This window comes from Thunnus maccoyii, chromosome 23 (genome assembly GCF_910596095.1).
Source record: "Thunnus maccoyii chromosome 23, fThuMac1.1, whole genome shotgun sequence".
NCBI lineage: Eukaryota > Metazoa > Chordata > Actinopteri > Scombriformes > Scombridae > Thunnus > Thunnus maccoyii.
Genome location: NC_056555.1, coordinates 12,319,672 through 12,337,917, shown reverse-complemented (window position 1 = coordinate 12,337,917; position 18,246 = coordinate 12,319,672). Strand labels below are relative to the sequence as shown.

Genomic DNA, 18,246 nt, shown 5'->3' with positions numbered 1-18,246 from the left:
CTATTCCCTATTTCTACCTCTTCACTTCCTCCTGTTCTTCATTTACATCTAAAGCCTCCACCTGACTTCCTTCTCCTTAATCCTTAGGTTTTGTCTTTTTCTCCTTTTCTCCCTCCTCCTCCTGGCCCACCTTTCGTTTCTCTCACTTGTTGTCTCTGACACTTGTTGACGGCACATTTCCTTCGAGAAATCCCACTGCCACTTTAAGTGCCTTTCCATTACACTGAAAACTCAGGGGAACTTCGTGAGATCAACGCTTTAGGGGCTGAGGGAGCAAGGTGACAACTAGGCACACTCATGAAGTGCATCTTCAAAATTCATAGTTTTTTAAAAGAATATTCAGATTGATTTCCTACATTTCAGGCAGCCAATGGTTTCCATTTATTCATCATTTTTGGCAAAGAAAATCAACTCGTAGAAACTTGAGATCTCCTAAAAACAGATATTTTGCATCAAAGCAATTTTGTCATGGCTTGATAATGCAGTTGTAAGCAGCTCTTCATGGTGTGTAAGTACTGTGATATAAGGAAAGCAGCGGGTGTGAAGTGAAATACAAAATGTGATGGCCAACACAGCCTGCCGTTTTCTCTGAAATTATGTCTTTTTTTTGCATGAAGCATGAATAAGCTTTAAGCCATCTTCCCCTCCTCTTCGCTACTTTGTTCTCCTCCTCCTCCTCTAGACTTTCCTGCCTGGTTAAAAGTACACTGTTTCCATAGAGACATAGTTACTGCCTGACAACTTGTGGTCAGCTGAAGTCTTGGCACAAATAAATGTAATAGGGAAAGAAATACCAGGGAAAAGTCAAATATATGGAGCATCAATTTTTTAGGCTTCAATGACTAAGTCTTAGAGTCTGAAGGGGTCCCATGTCAAAAGTTTGGAGGCACTTTCCCATTCATCTGAATGAGAAAGTGTGTCCAATCTTTTTACTGGTACTGTACATATCTCAGTGTTCCCAGTAAGCTTGCATTCACTTTGGTCCGAGGTAGCAGGGCTTGTCTCCAGAGCATGAAAGGTAACACCCTGCACTCCCTTATTTGAAAGGTCCTTGCTCCAAACAGAAAGGATGGCCTGACCATAAGCGGCAACTCCGGTCTTCAAACCGACTCCAATGCAAAACAATAGGTGACATCACACCTTGCTACGTCCATCTTCACTGACAGTCTATGCTTTTTTACTTGTATTTAACAGGATGTTTTCCATCTCTGCTTGGGACGCACCTCCCAATAGGAATTGAACGAACCAAACAACCTGTTTGAGATTTGAAGGGTGTGTCTCTGTGGTCCACCATCACCTATAATACCCTTCTCTGTTTAGGTTGGCAGAGATGTTTATGTGTATCTTCAGATAAACATAATGTCAGTTTAAGGAGGCAGGAGAAATGGCCATTTAAAAATTTAAAGTTTGGGTCATTGATGGTGCTATGAGATAGGTCACAGGGTTGTATTGATTGGGTTAGATACTGTATCAGATATCAGAGAGCAGAAACGGAACAGACAACAAGAGAGATAGAGACGAATATGATAAATGACCAAAGATGATGAATGAGTAAAGACTGAGTAAACAGTTGATGACATGACACAAACTTGAACTTGAAGTTTCACTGGGGAATAATCCACGCTCAACTGCTGTTCTAGTGCCAGAAGAGACTGGCTGGCAATCAGCAGTTTATAGCCACTGCCAATGGACTGCACTTATATACCGCTGTCCTACCGTAACAGACAAAATACTTTACAATTTACAGTTAGGGGATGAACCATTCTACCTCCTGAGCCACAGACACCTCTCTCACTCACACACACAAACACACACACACACACACACTGCAAAAACGCACATGCAGCTTAAAAGCCAGACACAGGCCTGGTTAAATGTCTCACAGCACTGTTGGTAAAATGGCTTCAACTGCAATTGAATCCAGTTGACATCTCCCTTTATCTATCAGCTTTCCCCACTATTTCATCAGTAGTCTCGGTCACTGCCGCCTCACACCTCCACAAGGGAGTTGGCACATGAATGTGTGTGTGTACTGACACATATACTGGACCCTGAAAGAGAGCATGAATGCACTACAACCTCACTTCAAGCACACACATGCAATCTGCGGCCACATACACACATAAATACTCACAAAGAGCCTGATTCAGGCCTTGACTTAAGTGCCGTGCATGCACTTGAGTGCATTGCTTGAATGGTATGCGTCAAGCAATGATGCAGTACCTGACTTGGAAATGTGTCCTTCACAAGCCTTCTCTGCTGCATGAAAATGCACTCCTATCCGTTTCCAAAAAGAGAAAACAAACTTTTACATTCTAATATTTGCAAAGATTGGAAATGAGTTATGGATTTGTTAAAGTTTACCTTGCAACAAGTATCAAATTGGATAAATCTTGTAAGGGGCATTTCACTTCAATCCCCAAAACACATTTATCACTTATCCCTGTTGGTGTTTTATGCAAATAGTTCTGGTTTTATGTTATGTAAGAACTAGAGATATCATCCTCTGAAACTCTGTGTATAAGTAAGTATAACTAGGACTGTTTCTTTAATGTCTTGGTATATCTTATTGAGTGTCATTTTTGAATACTTAAAGAAACCACAAGTAAAATTCCATTTATCTCCATTGTATTGGGTTGGTGGCAAAAAATGAATGCCTGAAAGCCTCAGAACAAACTCAGACCTGAGCTGTATGCATAACTACTGTGTCACTTTTTCTTTGTTCCTCTTTATTTGTGGCTGAATGACACTAAATAAAACAATCATATCAGTTATAATGATGTTGAGGCTGTTCAATATTTAAGGCATCATAAAACGAGATGGCACAGGGAGGATGTTGAGTGAGTACCAGGAAATTAAATGTTAATGGATAGGGCTTGAATCATTGATGTGGGCTGTCTTTTGAGGATAATTTACAGTAGATTACTGCGCTAACATTGCACTGATGTGACTTCAGGTAATGTGTCCTCTTCATCATGACACTGGGTGTCAGCAAGACAGTGTTTCAGTTGTGGGAATACAGTACTTCTGGTCTCTGTGTGGCCTGATGACTAGTACTGATGTTAAAGTCAACAAGAGGACAGAGAGGGGAGGATGTGTCAATGTGTCAAATGTGTTTTGCATGTTGTTACTTACATTTGGATGTTTGGCCTTCACTATACAGAATGATGTATGTGCAGAGATTGGCGCTAAAGGGCGGTTGGCAAATTCATCTGCTGAAAGTGGAAAATTTCTCTGTGCTCACCTTAAATCTGAGTTTAAGATGTGCACTTATAAGCATGATTTGTGGAGCAAATTGTGGTCCAGTATGCAACTTCGGCCCCATTTACACCTGGTATTAACATGTGATCTGTATCTGAATACATTGTAATGACATCTGATTTATGGGTCTTTGCATTTACACCTGGTAATGAAATGTGTTCTTGTCTTCTCAATTGTGCCCGCATTGTTATTGGATCTCAATATGTAAACTAGCTAGGCGGAGCTGGTGGACTTGTCAACAAATACCAGGAATCCCAAATTGAGGAAACTAAAGGACGTCATTGATTTCTAAACCAATTTTGTGAGGGAGGACTTATAGCTACTGCTACTACTTGAAACTTTGCGGAGCTTGCTTTAGCTGACAGGGAGAGGTGGAGGTAGTTGACCTTCATCTTACTGGGCTGATTTTTTTCTTATGAAAGTGGTCATGCTGTATGGATTGCATTTACACCTGGATGAGATCCAATCACAATGCAAACCCAAACACCTTCACATGTGGTCTGGCTGATCCGATCACAATGCGTTCCGAGTGCATTTACAGCTTGAATTAACATGCGTTTTTTGTTTTTTTTAAAATCTCTTTTCATATTCATAGATTCTGGATTTTTCAATGAAGGAGGAGTGGATGTCATTTTAATAGTTTTAACAAGGTAACTGAACTCCGCATTAGACAAAATGTATTATTCAAAGATTGTTTTCTTATGTCTTAAAACATATCTGAATGGGATCTTTTAAGACACAATATACAAGTATTTTGTATAATTGAAGGATCTGAATGATGTATATACCCATTCTTTCAACCATCCGTTTGAACAAACCTTATTACACAATACTTGTGACCTGCATATGACTTTGCCCCACTTGAGCTTATTCTCAGATCTTAAATACATCAAATGTGTGTTAAGATTCTTTAGATCGTTGTAATACGTCTCTATGTTTAACACTGGCTTGAGGACTGGAGTGTCTGTCCTTATAATATGTTTTTAATGACACCCTGTTCCCCTTTACACCAATCAGTGACCTTATGTGACTAGCCCAAACACCATCAATGTCACTGTTTGCTATGAACGGGAGAGAGCCAGATACATTTGCAAATTTAAAGTGTTTACTTATTTGAAATTCAAATGTGAGACTGTGCGCAGATGAACAAGTATAACTCTATTTCTGACCCCTCCTTATGTACACACATTGTTTTAAAGTTTGGTCATGTTTTAAATCTACCAAGACATTTTTTTTGGCCCAGAATCTTAATAGTATTGTAAATCACACTTAATGTACTGTACACTTCATTATTTGTATATGCATCACTTAGCAACGAATGCAATATCTAGTGTACAGGAAACTTACATAATTGAGTCCAGCTATTCTTATTACTGGCAGGTGTTTTAAATTAAGCTTTAATTAGATTTTTAGAGGATTGAGAAAGTATTGTACAGATGCTTGTCCCAAAACAGTTAATGCATGTACAGTAGTGTTTCTACTTGTGTAGAAACATACTATGTAGAATACTGTGTAGAATCTATTGCACTCACTAAACTAAACCTAAAGGGCATGAAAGAAGGGGACTACTAAATGTCATATTTTCACAATTTGATTATGAAATTAGCTTTTGGGTATGATTACGTCCTAAGTTTATAATTAGATAAAACACATAATAATTGAAATAGTTCAGTTACACTGACAACTTATAGACCAGTGGTCTTGAAAAGTGAGAGGAAAGTCTGGATATGATCAAGTTTTGGGTTTAATATAAATAAAGATAGGAAATGACACTACTGTGACCTTAAAAATCCTCCCAGCAAGCCAAAACAGCAAGTCTAAAAGTAAATATTCACTGAAAACAAATTTCTGAATGAATGTGTATATCATCCCCGATACACAGGGCTATTCATACAGTCGATGCCCACAGTATGTTCCTGGTGACTCCAACCCTCGTGCCATAATTTGATTACTAAACAAATGCAGCTCAATATCCCCAGTGACAGTTAAAGTATGCTACAACATGGTGTGATAAGCTGTGCAAAGGCATATGGAATTTGAGTAAAAAGTCCAAATACAGATAAAATAATGATAAAAACCTACTTATTCTTCTTGGCAAGTCATAAAAGAGAACTGAGGACAGTATTTTTTTTTACCAGCCTCTGTAACTTTCTCAAAGTGTGCTCATACAGAATTGGAAATTATACCTATATTTACAGAATCTATATTTTTAAGTCTTTTTGTCACAGTCCAGCGATTGTTCAAGTCCAAATTTAGTTTCCTACTGTAATGGGCTGCAGAGTTCAACAAAACTATGGATCCATTTGTAGTCAAACATGTTTTTTATCTTGTCTAATAATACAGGGTCTACCGTGTTCTCTACACACTGCATGGGTAAATTTTCAAAGCACATCTGCTCAATTGGAAACACAGCAAATTAAAATGTCAGTAAATTTCCCAATTAATATACACTCAATGTGGACTTTGTTAGGTTCACTCCAATGCAGATTAAGTTGCGTGTTGTGTGTTTTGTTGTCCGGCATTTTGACCGTCGCCATCTTGGATTTTTGGAGCCAGAAGTGATGAGGAATGACCATATTTGGATGGGAGGGTAGGGAGGATGCTAACACTAACTGCTAGCTGCTAGCTTGTTTAGCACGGTGCATTTACAGTCTATGGTTAACTGTGATAATGCTAATGCTAATTTCCCCTAGCGAAAAACAGGCTTAAAACCATTAAAACAAAATGTACTTACCGGAAAAACTGAACATCCAACTCATTAGAGGGTCTTTTAGTACAACCAAACGCTGACCAAGACTTTTTTAGGCCACTGAAATGTTACAATTAACTTTCATGAACTGAAAAGACACTGAAATAGTGATGGCTAGGGCTACACCTATACTCTGAGTCTGGGGTTACTCCATGGTTACGTTACCTAATTCGTTACCATTCAGTAAATGTTCAGCACATTCAGAACAGTTAGACCCAGCAGTCTCCATTAGGTTGAGCAAGTTCAAAGTTGTGAAAACAACAGGAGTGTTTTGAATACACCCCTGTTTTCACAGGTAATTTGTTAGTCTGTCCCTCCCGCCGCAGGAAATAATGGATTACTACTGGAAAGCTGTTGATGTAGAACTTTTCTCCTTATGAAAATAACATGGAGATTATTCAACCAATGACAATTTAGTCGGACAAGAGCATATCGACCAACTAATCGACCAGTCGACCAGCAGACTACAGCCCTAAATATTTGAAACTGAAGTTAAACTCTAAGCTAATTTGGTTCAAAGCTGTTGTGTTATTCTTGTATGGGTTTTATTCCATCCATCCAGCATTGTTACAACATCATATGTTATGAGGTAGAAGGGCCTGCATACACTCAGCATCAACAGAGGTCTGAGATGGCCGGTGAGTGATTGAGTAAACCAACAAATGGTAATTTATATGTACAGAGTGTTATGAAAGCACTGGAGGTGACCAATGGGGCATGACAGTACTGAGATGTGAATGATGATGAGGTCACCCCTCTTGTTTGCAGTAGTGAGCATACATGTCTGCATGCACAGAAGCAGTTTTGGTGATCTGAAGGAAATGTACAGCATCCCAAATGGAGTATAGAGCACTTGAAATATTACTATTCAATATATTTTAAAGGGCACACAATGCTCCTTCACATATACATATATATATATATATATATATATATATAACGTTTATTTATTATTGTTGACTAATTATTTCAAATGTTTATCCATTACTTTCAGCAAATTCCCGGCTAATCCCAGATGGCAAAAGGTGTTAAATCAATACTATGTTATAGTCAGAAAGGTTGCTATACAGCTGAAATTGAAAAATGTACTTTGAATCAACATTTTTACAGCAGTCACAGTTTATATGTTGAAAAAAATGCCACTGAATCAACACTGAGAATTATGTTTTCAAAATATATATATTAAATCAAATGGGGACTGGGGAACAACCACTTTAGGGAGGTAGGTAGGCTTGACTCTCCCCCTTCTTTGCCATTTCCCTTGAAATGGTGGCATTTGAAATGATTCACATAGAAATCATGTTTATTTGGAAAGCTTCAGGAGGCTTGCACAGCTTGTCCTGATATAATGTGTTTTGCACAGGCCCTCCTTTACCTGAATCTCTAAAACAGAGCTGGTGGGTGCAAAGTTAACATGAGACATAGAGTCAAATTGGCTGCATTTATTTTTACCATGTGTGACATGTTACTTGATCTTTTGAGTCTGTGTCCATTTGTGTACCTGAAATATAAAGTAATAGTTACGGGCAGCTTTACTTGGTATCCCTTTAATTAAAATGGTTTGCCAATCAGCAGTAATCATGGAAACTATTGCAATACACAAAGACTAGTATGGTTTCCCTTTTTTCTATTGTCACAATGTACCATAAAGTATTGTCATCGTAGTACCCTTCAGTTTTTCTGTTTGTGTGTGTTTTGTGTAGTATGAAAACACCCTCAAGACATGTTTTAAAACATATAAAATATCCTGCCTTGAAAAATAATTTGTGTCTGATATGGTTTTAAGTTAATTTATATTGTTAGAAATTATTTAATTTACTTCTACTTCTTCTCCCTCATTAAAAAATCCAGAATCTATGAATATGCAAAATATTTTTTCATTAAAAAAAGTTGAACTGCTGGACACAAGATCTCTTCTACTTCACTGAAAAGTCCATTCTCAGTGTCCATTCTCCACATTACACTTACGTAAGTTGCATACTGGACCACGATTAGCCTCCAAACTTGTTCTGATGTCACAAACCCTGCTCGTAGGTACACCTCTTAAACTCAGATTTTCAGTGAGCACAGAGAAACTTTCCACCTTCAACAGATGAATGTGAAAACAGCCTTCTAGCAAACTCTGCACATACATCATTCTGCACAGTGAAGCTTAAACATCCAACTGTAGGAACAAGAAGAAAAATATATTTTTGAGTAGAGTGGGACTTAAATTTAAAAGGAGAAAAATAATATGTTTTTCTCAGTTACTAAGTGACTAACACACTGACAATGGTCTGTCTGTCATCCAGCCACACTGTACTTGACTACCATTAGTTAATCATTAATCTGTTGCCATCTCTGTTTTTACTTTGTACACATGTACAAAAAAAGGCTTGAGCTTACAGTAAATCACACATTCACACAGGATATAAGAGGTGAAACATCTTAACCCTGAAACAAATTTGACAAACTGAGAAAAACTCTGCCTCTGACAACAGCAGGTAAAAGACACCTTTTAAACTCACCGGCTAAAAGAAATAATGTAAGTCATTTGCTACAAAATTACACTGAATTACACTGAATTGTTTTTCTAAAAGTTATTAAGGCAAAGACAGTATACTCCTTTCCCTCTTTGACTAGTATGCTAATCACTGTGTGTATTTTCCTGATTTCACAAAAAAACAGCTTTTAATGTTGCCATGACAATGAAAGTGGTCCTTGTGTTGTTAGTGCTGTGTTCAGGTAAGGGTCCCTTTCTTGGCATGCAGCTCTCTCTCAAAGCCTTAGGGCATCAGATATATTGTGGGTGTTGTATATACACAGTCTATGTATGCATGCTGGTGTGACAGCGCCAGTATGTACTGTATTGTTATCAGTATACTGTATATTACCATTTTTTATATCACTATTATCTACCTCCACTCTTACCTCTTAGTTACTGCACTAAAATGCAATAATTAAACACACATTATACTGTAGTTCTGTAGTTACAATCTGTATGCTATTTTAACCAAGTACTCTTAATTTCAACAGTTGATACTTATGTTTTCCAACCTTTAAATGTAAAGTAAGTGAATAATAAATAATGTTTTGTCTTTCATTTCACAGGATTTCCTTACTTTACATTTGCATTAAACCGTCTACGAGTCTTTGGTAAGCTTACTGACGAGATGTACTTCAAATCATTACGGCAAGAATGTGACGAGAAAAACTCCTCATTAGTAACTCTGTATGATGAAGATGATGCCAAAATAACATACAATTTATGGCCTGAAGACACAGGTGTCTGGCTTGGTCTGATTAAGAAAACAGGAAAAAAATTTACAACTTGGTCAGATGGTGCTCCTGTCATATTCAATCCAGAAGATGTAAATGTACAAAACAGGGAGCAAATATGTGGAGCTATAGAAAATGACACGTTGAAACATTTTAGTTGTTCAGAAAGAAAACCTTTCATGTGCTACAAAGGTTAAGTTTCAACATATTAGAATTTATTTGATGGTGCACATTTGTAGCTGAAAACAAAAACTTGCATTAATAAAACAAAAAATATCAAAATGACATAAAACAGCCCTTTAAATTACTGTGACAAGTCTGCTTTCAGCCATTTTTTGTGTGATATCAACCTTTACTTTTCTTTTTGTTAAAATAACAAAACCTATGGGTGTGCAGACTATTTTGTTATAATAAAAAATAAATAAATAAAAATAATTGGATTTTGAGGCCTCCAGCCCATCTTCCTTGGGTTGGTCGGTTTTAGGGTTTTGGGGGATTTTTTTTTTTATTCACTAACTTCTGAATGAAGGCAACTGACACATCACATACTTGCTTTTTTAGATTAAGTTATCTTTTTTTGGTTATCCTCATAAAATATGATGAATTACTCATTTACTGTGATATGCCCCCAACAAAATAATTTCAACATGTTTGTTTTTGTAGATAAGAAGTACGCCCTGATTGAACATCAGAAGAACTGGTGTCAGGCTCTTCAGTACTGCAGAAAATACTACACTGACTTAGTCAACATCAGTAACAAAATACAAAACCAAACAGTGATTAAAGAAGGGAAAAATACAGGCTTTTGGATTGGACTCCTGCATGATGATTGGGAGTAGCTGGACGGAGGCTGCTCTACATTCAGAGATTGGGAACAGGAAAATGGTTCAGATGGAGATTGTACAATTCATCGGAGGTCACATTTATTGTATCCATATCAATGTGACAATGAAAGAAATGGACTTTGCTCCAAAGGTAAGTAATAAATAAGTAGAGCTAAACTTTATTTCTATAACCCTAACATAGAGTTATTATTCAAATATAGTACACTGTGCCACATTATTTCCAGAACACTGTATCTTATTAGACCTACACCTCTTAAGCTTAACAGCATGAGAGACAAATTGTGGTCATTATGGCATTCAGAGACAAATCCTATAGCTGCTGAGTGAATGACTCCGTAGATACTATGACAGTATACATTTTACTGCAACGGCACTTTATATTAAACATTCCATGTTAAAAATTGTTGTTGTAAAGACACTTTAAACAACAGCTAGACTTTTAAAATACATCAAAAGTAGTACAACAATAATAAAATAGTAAAAACAGGTGAAAAGATAACTGTAAAATTCTCAAATTTAGCAGGACTGTACATGTTTTTAAAAACATGCCAGTGGAGTGATAATGACTGATTCTAGGTAAAAGCAGAATCCGAGTTCCCAGCAGGCACTGGGCAAAAGGCTTTAAAACATTCTGGACAAGTTACTGACCCATCACAAAGACAAGACAGACTACCATGTAAGGAAAAAAAAGGTGCTGTAGAAACAACATATTAACCCCTGGGGAACTCCAAGTAACAGAGGAATAGATGAACACACCAAATGGCCGACAGAACAGGTAGAACTCTGTGGTTATGTTATTACCTGTAAATCTTACTTCTGTTTTTCATCTGGTTTTATATCAGGTTATGTGAGGATTCAAGTCATCGATGAAAGTTTGACTTGGGAACAGGCGTTTGACTACTGCGAAGCCAACCACGCTGGCCCACTGAGGATTGAGGATGAAGAAGATCAGATGGCTGTCATGCAATGGTTAAACTACACTAAAGTTGATGGTCCATTCTGGATCGGTCTGAGGCAGAGTCGAGCCTTTGGATTCTGGTTGTGGAGTAACATGACAGCGTACTACAGCCAGTGGAAGGACGGCAAACAGCTTGAGCCACCCTTGTCTAACCACTGTGGTGCCATCTACAAGAACGGCAGTTAAAGTGATGAAAACTACTTACAACAGCTACCTTTTTTTTGTGAGGAGGAGATTTTCTTCATGGAGAAATAGTTAATAGTTTTAAGGCTTTGTTGATATAACATAGATTGTATTGTAGTGTGGATTTAATTTGGGGTTGATACCATATCATGAATTCAGCAATGTGAGATTTCACTTTACCACTCTGTTTCTTCATGTATGCTGTTCTCAAATTCAGCTAGTGCAAAATTGTCTGAAATGTATTTTTACATTAATTTATAGATTGATAAATTTGTCAGCATGTATATACCGTATGTATTATTACATATATGCAATTATATAGGGAAATTCAGTAATATCAAGAGTCAAAAGTCAATCATATGTTTGTAGTTAAGCTGACCTTGGTGACCTGTAAATAATGATGATGATTTTTATATACAAAAGTGGAAACATATGATGGAAATTAACTCATTTATTTTGTGATGACAATTTTGTAATGAGACTGTTTTCCTACTGTTGACTTTTGTGAAATAACTCACTCAGTCCCAGTGTGTTACGTCAAGTGCTACCACTAATATTTCTAAATTATTGAAGGTAAACATATTTTTGAGATCTATTTGTGGCTCTTCTTTCACCAGTAATAGTTAAAATACCATTTCTACTTTTCTATTTACATTTATAACTTAAACTAAACTCAAAATATGTTATATTCAAGAATATTTGTTTTTTTTCAGTCTTTGTTATGTGGACAGTGCTTCAATATCGGATGACTGACATTTTCATCTCTATAATTAAAATCCATAAGTTATAGTTATTGTATTATACTGTTTATGTATCATTAAGAGAAATCATTGTAGCGTATTTTGTAGGACATCCCATACCTAGAGGATCTGAATGTTTGCTGTATGGTTTATATTAAATTTCTTTGTGACCACAACACTTTCATGTGAGATTTGTTTAGTGTTAAAATTAAATTTCTGGATGAATGCACCTCGACATAATTTGCAATCAAAGAAAATATATATTGTGGGAATCTTGTCATGAGCTAATTAATGCTACATAATGCATAAACAAATGAATCTCCCTGTCTCAAATACACAACACATCACTGCCAAATAATAACCTTTCAGTGTATTCATTATCACAAGATACTATTATTGATATTTCTTAGATTTTGCATTACAATATGTTAATTGCAGCTTCTGTAGCATTTTATAGCTATGATTATCAAGGACTGATAAACAGTTTAACACCTTCTAGGCCTGTGTAAGTATGTTTTCATTTTTATTTTTCACCTCACTCCACATTTTCTAAATTTGCATTTATTAAGGTAAGCGTCTCTTTCTTTGCCATCAGATCTCTATCACAGCCTCTTGCTATGTCCATCTGGTATCTGTGGATGTTGTGTTTGCATTCCAGTGTCATTGGATAATAAAGGTAAATTGTTTGCAAGGCCAAAATTCTAAATCATAAGTGGTTTTGAATGAGACAATCAAAGGGCTTCTAATTTTGTTCTAGCACAAAGGTGGTAGTAATGCTACTGTGCCTTTGTTTAACAGAGTCAGTGACCGTCACAGGACATTTTAGGTGTAATTTGACTTCAGTTACGTGTAAACTCTGTTAATCAATACAACATTAAAATGAAACACAAGACGGAGGAAGCTGTGACACCAGAAACAATGAAGTGAAGGACATTAAGAGAACAAAACAGTACAGAGAGAGAAAGCACTATTAACAAAAAGTTATCAATCAAGAGAGTCAATTGTGTAGGGTTGGGCATCAGGACAGTTGAGAAACGTCTACTCTGCAGTCTATTCTAATGACTGCTCCAAAAAGAGTTTGGTTCAGGAAAGAAAAGATAAAAAGTCAGTTAAAAAGAGGAGGAGGTGAGTCAGGGTAGCATTATAGGATTGGAGAGACAGGCAGCAGGAGAGAGGAGGGGAGATTAGAGATGAGTGGAGAGGCAGAAATCAGCTGAAAAACAAAATGTGGAAGGAAAGATAGACAGATGATAAGCAACAGCCGGAATAGCGCCTTACACGAGGGGATGAAAACGCAGGTAGATGCTAAAACATGCGATTCCGAGACAGATGGATAAAAATAGAGAAGAAAGAAAAGTGCAAAACAAAAAAAAAAAAAAAACAGGAAGACTGGACAACATCCAAGGTCATTATTCACACTGTGGACAAACTTAGAATGAAGGCTCAATCTGTCACACCTTCACTCATCATTATAACTCATCATACTGCTCACGGTGCGAATATATGTGTGTGTGTGTGTGTGTGTTTCTAGGCCTCTTGATCATTGCTCATTCCAGGGGAACAGACGTTCTCTTGACTTGTTGCCCGGCTCACTTCTCTGACCATTATGTGATGTACGTGTACAAGTGTGTGATCATAGCTCATCGAGAAGAATCAGAGCTTCTCAGAAAGCACACTTCTCCACAGCATAAATCACAAAGCCACTGAGGATCCTGTCTTGCAGACAGGCACATTTCTTGGTGCAAAAGCAGCAAATTTTTTTTGGCAGAGATATGGACCAAATAACAGGCTGAGATATGGCCCCATTTGGAGTTGAATGACAGCCCAAACCCAGGACTAGCCCATACAGCCAGAGCTGAATTGTAACACAATCATACATCCACCAGGAGTGAATTGTGAGCAGCATACCTGGTCCTTATGTAATGGCTGAGTTTTGGTGATGGCTTTAGACCAGAACTTAACCAGAGCAACACCAGACCTAAAGAGAGCCAACCAGTCTGTGTTCTGTTATTATTTCGCAGAGATAACCCCCAAAATGTATTAATAAAACCTGGAGATCTTATTATTTTGATTACTTTAAGTGATTACTTTCTGACATTTAAAAACTAAAAATCACTACAATCGAGTTAATGGCAGCATGTGCATGTTAAAAAAGCCAAAGGGAATTAAAGTCATTTAATGCTAGCAAGTCATTCTTATAGTTATCATTAAAATGATTATATTGGCTATTACATTGGTAAATAAATGTAGCTTTACATTGGAATAGAACAACCCTACATGTTTTGGTGGGGGAGTGTTATTTAAGGTATCTGTTAGACCACAAAATATGATCCAGAAAGTCGAGTTGGAGCTACAGTTTAATGCGTTTATCAGATGCCAAAACAGCACAGCAGTTTTACTCATAGATAAAGTTATCGTAGCGGCAACCGTTTTATCTTTCGTCACAACAATCATGAGGTAAACAGCTGGACGACCTTGTTGTTTTGCTGTGCTCTCTGTGTTGGCATCCCTGCTGCATCAACACACTGCCTCTATTCAAATGAATGGCTGCATTTTTTCCACACAGAGCTCATGTTGGTATGAAAGGCGCCTAATGAAATGGAAGTCAGCCATGGGAACAGGGATTGGCCAGCTGTAATATTCTTGAATTTGCCTTACAACAAGGTAAACAATATAACCGACAAATAAGATTCAAGGCTACACTGCTTCAGACATTCTACTCTTGTTTTATTTGAAAAACTTATTTAACAGCTGACAGAGCTGCAGACTGTGTTAATTCTCAGTGGGATTTTCAAGTGGCCTCTTACCCCACAGGTACAGTAATCATTTAATTCAATGTTAATATCCCAAATATTGCCTAATGCAAATGTTTGTTCTTTTACAAATTCTCCAACTTGTATATGATCCTAAAAATATAACACAACAGTTATAAATGCTAATATCTATGTAAATATATACCCTTGCAGGTTCGGAATTGCTGGGTCAATACGGCCAGAGACATTTTTTGGGATTAGGCTGAGATACATCAACATAAAAGACTCCTGATAAATGAAGTTAAATGAGTCTTAAAAAACAGACTAAAAGTCAACTGTCCAGATTTGATCTACATATCTATATATACACTCCTTACCCAGAGGAGACAGAGGATTCAACCACCTGTGCATCTTTCCATTTCTAAGTAAATAGAATATATAAATTACTGCATGCTACTGTAATACAGTGTCTATAGGGGGACATTTTTATATCACACTCACACAAAGACATGCACTTTTTGCACTTTCCTTTACTTATGGTCCATTAGATGCAATCATTACCAAACCTGGTCACACACTAACACTAAAATAACTTTCTTTGTGATACAACAGGAAAGTAAAGCTGATGCAATTGAAAGCACATCTATTCCATAGGACACTCTCTGAAAGTAATGTCTGCTCATGGACTCTGGACTGCTGGAGGGGACTTGGGGGGACAGGTTTAATTCTGAACTGGTGACTTGCCAGTGAGTTTCTTGCTGGCAGCTAAGAAGCATGCTGGTGGAGAGATAAATGGTGACTTGCTGGTGAGTAGGCTACTGGCAGCAAAGTATAAAATGATTGAGACATTTACAGTGGCTTCATCAGAGGAGGAGGTTCCAGGACTATGGACAGGAACACGAATGTAGGATTGTGTCAACAGCCTTATCTTAAATACAAATTTCACAGCAACAGAATCCCATTTTCATGTTAACTTGACAACTTTTATGCGTGCAAAATCATAATAACTGAGATTTTACTACTGGCTTAATATGCCACGGCTTCTTACTACCATCCTTTGTATCAGACTCTTATCAGCAATTGCATAATGGTCACAGTATTTATTGTTATAGAGTGAACCTACTTTTTGTACAGACAAGTCTATCTTTTGGTTTTCCAGACTCTCTAGTTATAATATTTGTTTCACAGTTTTTGTGAGGCTGTTATGTTTTAAGCTGGACCACGTACACTGCCTTTAAATGCTCTTAATACTGTCTATGATGTATTAGCTACACCACATCGAGTCCACACGTGTGTGTTCTTATTTGGGTCATATACCCAAATGTCAATAAGGGAAGATTCCCTCAAGTTGTGATTATTCAGTGAAACATAGACCATAAAGTTTCAGCTCAAATGCATTAAGCTATGCCATGCCTTAGCAATATGTGCAGTTCAACTGCTACATGTACCCAAAGTACACAGTGTGTACTAGTAAACAACAACTACACAAGAACTTAAAATATTCGACCACCAAACTACTGAAAGAACATTACAACACTGGATTCAAAATTCCATGAATTCTCGGCATAAACAAATCAGACTAGGTTGGGCTAGGGCTGAGTTGACTGGTTCTACTTAATTGCGCATACACTGTGTCAGCAATTAACAAATATAATAATTGACTAATTAATTGTTCCTGGACGGTTCTGGAAAAGTTCATTTTCTGTTACAAGTATACTATCAGAGAAGAATGAAGTTTCAATCAAAAATAGCCAAACAGCTAACAACTAAGGGGCCATCAAAAGGAAATGGAAAAATAAAACATACATATATACATATACATAAATCCACACACAACACACCCCTGTCTACCCTTTTTCTGCTCATGAATTACCATTTGTCTCCTAATACCACATGCAATTCTCACTCTAATGGAAATATCAAACACAAAGTTTTGATGGGTTCCGAGTGTGTGTGACAGAAAGAGAGAGAGAGCAACAAAGAAATTGAGACGTAAGTACACAGTCTTTGTATAAAATACAAAGGCACAGTTTGCCAACATTCTCTCTAAAAAGTCCAGACTCTCACTCTAAAACTTTTTTTTCCATGCAGGTCACACGATGGCTGCAACCTGCATTTGTCCGAAAGGCACGATGGGATGATGAGAAAGAGAGAGAGAGAGAGAGAGTAAGCAACACACAGTGATAAAAAGACACAGGGGTGAGCAGCCAGAGGGAGGGAGAAAAAGAGGAGCAGATGGAGGGAGGGAAAGCGAGACGAGCAGTGGGGCCTGTCAAACTATTAACATCATGGTGTGAGCCCGGGGCTCCCGGTGACACGAGAGATGAGTGGACATATTTAGCATAGTGCTCTAAATGTGCACACACACACACACACACACACACACACACATACACGCCAGACAGTAGTGAGTAGCCAACCTATTAAATCCTATAATCCCAAGTCAGAACTAGTGCTATGAAATGTTCACATACACAGATGAAGCCCCTTTTACCTGATGTGACCGGCAGAGACATTGCTGTTGGGTTGGTGGGGATCCATCTGTTGAATTCAGCGCTCATGTTTAGTATCGATAAACTTAATGATGCTCTCATACTGTATCAACCATTTTTAGAGGAAACATATGCAAAATTTTGAGTTACTACATCAAGGTATGAGTTGGGACAACGTAGTACATTTTTACTGTACTTTAAATCAAATTTTAAGGTACGTGTACATACAGTATAGTAATTATATCCATTGATGCTTCTGCTCCACTACATTTCAAAGGGAAACGCCACCCTTTAGATTCTTTTGACAGCTGTAATTACTTCATATAAAAACATCCTTTCAAAATATAATATAATAGTCTTAGAAAATATGTTGTTTTGTATTGTATTGTACTAGCTTTTCCTGGATCAGCTCCAAAATTAAAATGTTGGATACACATTAATGCATCAGTAACAATTATCTAATAATACATATTATATTGTAATATAACACTATAAAAGAGCCATTTAGCATTGTAAGTATTTAGACATTAGTACATTTTGCAGCTAATATTCAAAAACATGTACTTTAGTAGAATATTGAATACAGAAGTTTACTTGTATTGTTGTTATATCAGTGTTTCCACTTATAATATATTTAAATACTCCTTCCACCACCGGTGGAGTAACACTGCTATAAAATAGTGAGCTATAAAATTTACCACATAAAAGACAACTGGAAATTCAGTCAAGGACTCAAAAAAAATTGCATCCTATATGTGGAAAATTTTTCTTTTCATATGGGTGTAATTACAGTATTTTCATTTGCACTCAACACTGCAATGTTTGGTGTCAAATTAAAAATGTATTTCAAGCCACCAGTGTTACTATTGTACTATCTACCCGCTGCTCAGTTGCACTAGTAGAATCACACAGCACAGCGTTTGTGCATGTCCCAGATTCCTAACTCCCAAGACGCACAACCCAAATGGCAGAGCTGTTAGCTTTGTGATTCTTTCAAAGTGGGCTTC

General features: G+C 37.2%; 1 protein-coding gene and 1 long non-coding RNA gene across 7 annotated transcripts in view; one reads left to right on the top strand and one right to left on the bottom strand.

Moving 5' to 3' along the window:
- The window catches only part of grm8a (glutamate receptor, metabotropic 8a), a 349,644-nt gene that overhangs the window by 59,111 nt on the left and 272,287 nt on the right, over positions 1-18,246 (bottom strand). The gene's annotated exons all lie outside the window — the stretch shown is intronic.
- LOC121890856 lies at positions 8,707-12,711 on the top strand. Its single transcript, XR_006093955.1, has 4 exons — positions 8,707-8,734; positions 9,101-9,145; positions 9,932-10,243; positions 10,956-12,711. It is a non-coding gene; the product is annotated as an uncharacterized LOC121890856 (long non-coding RNA).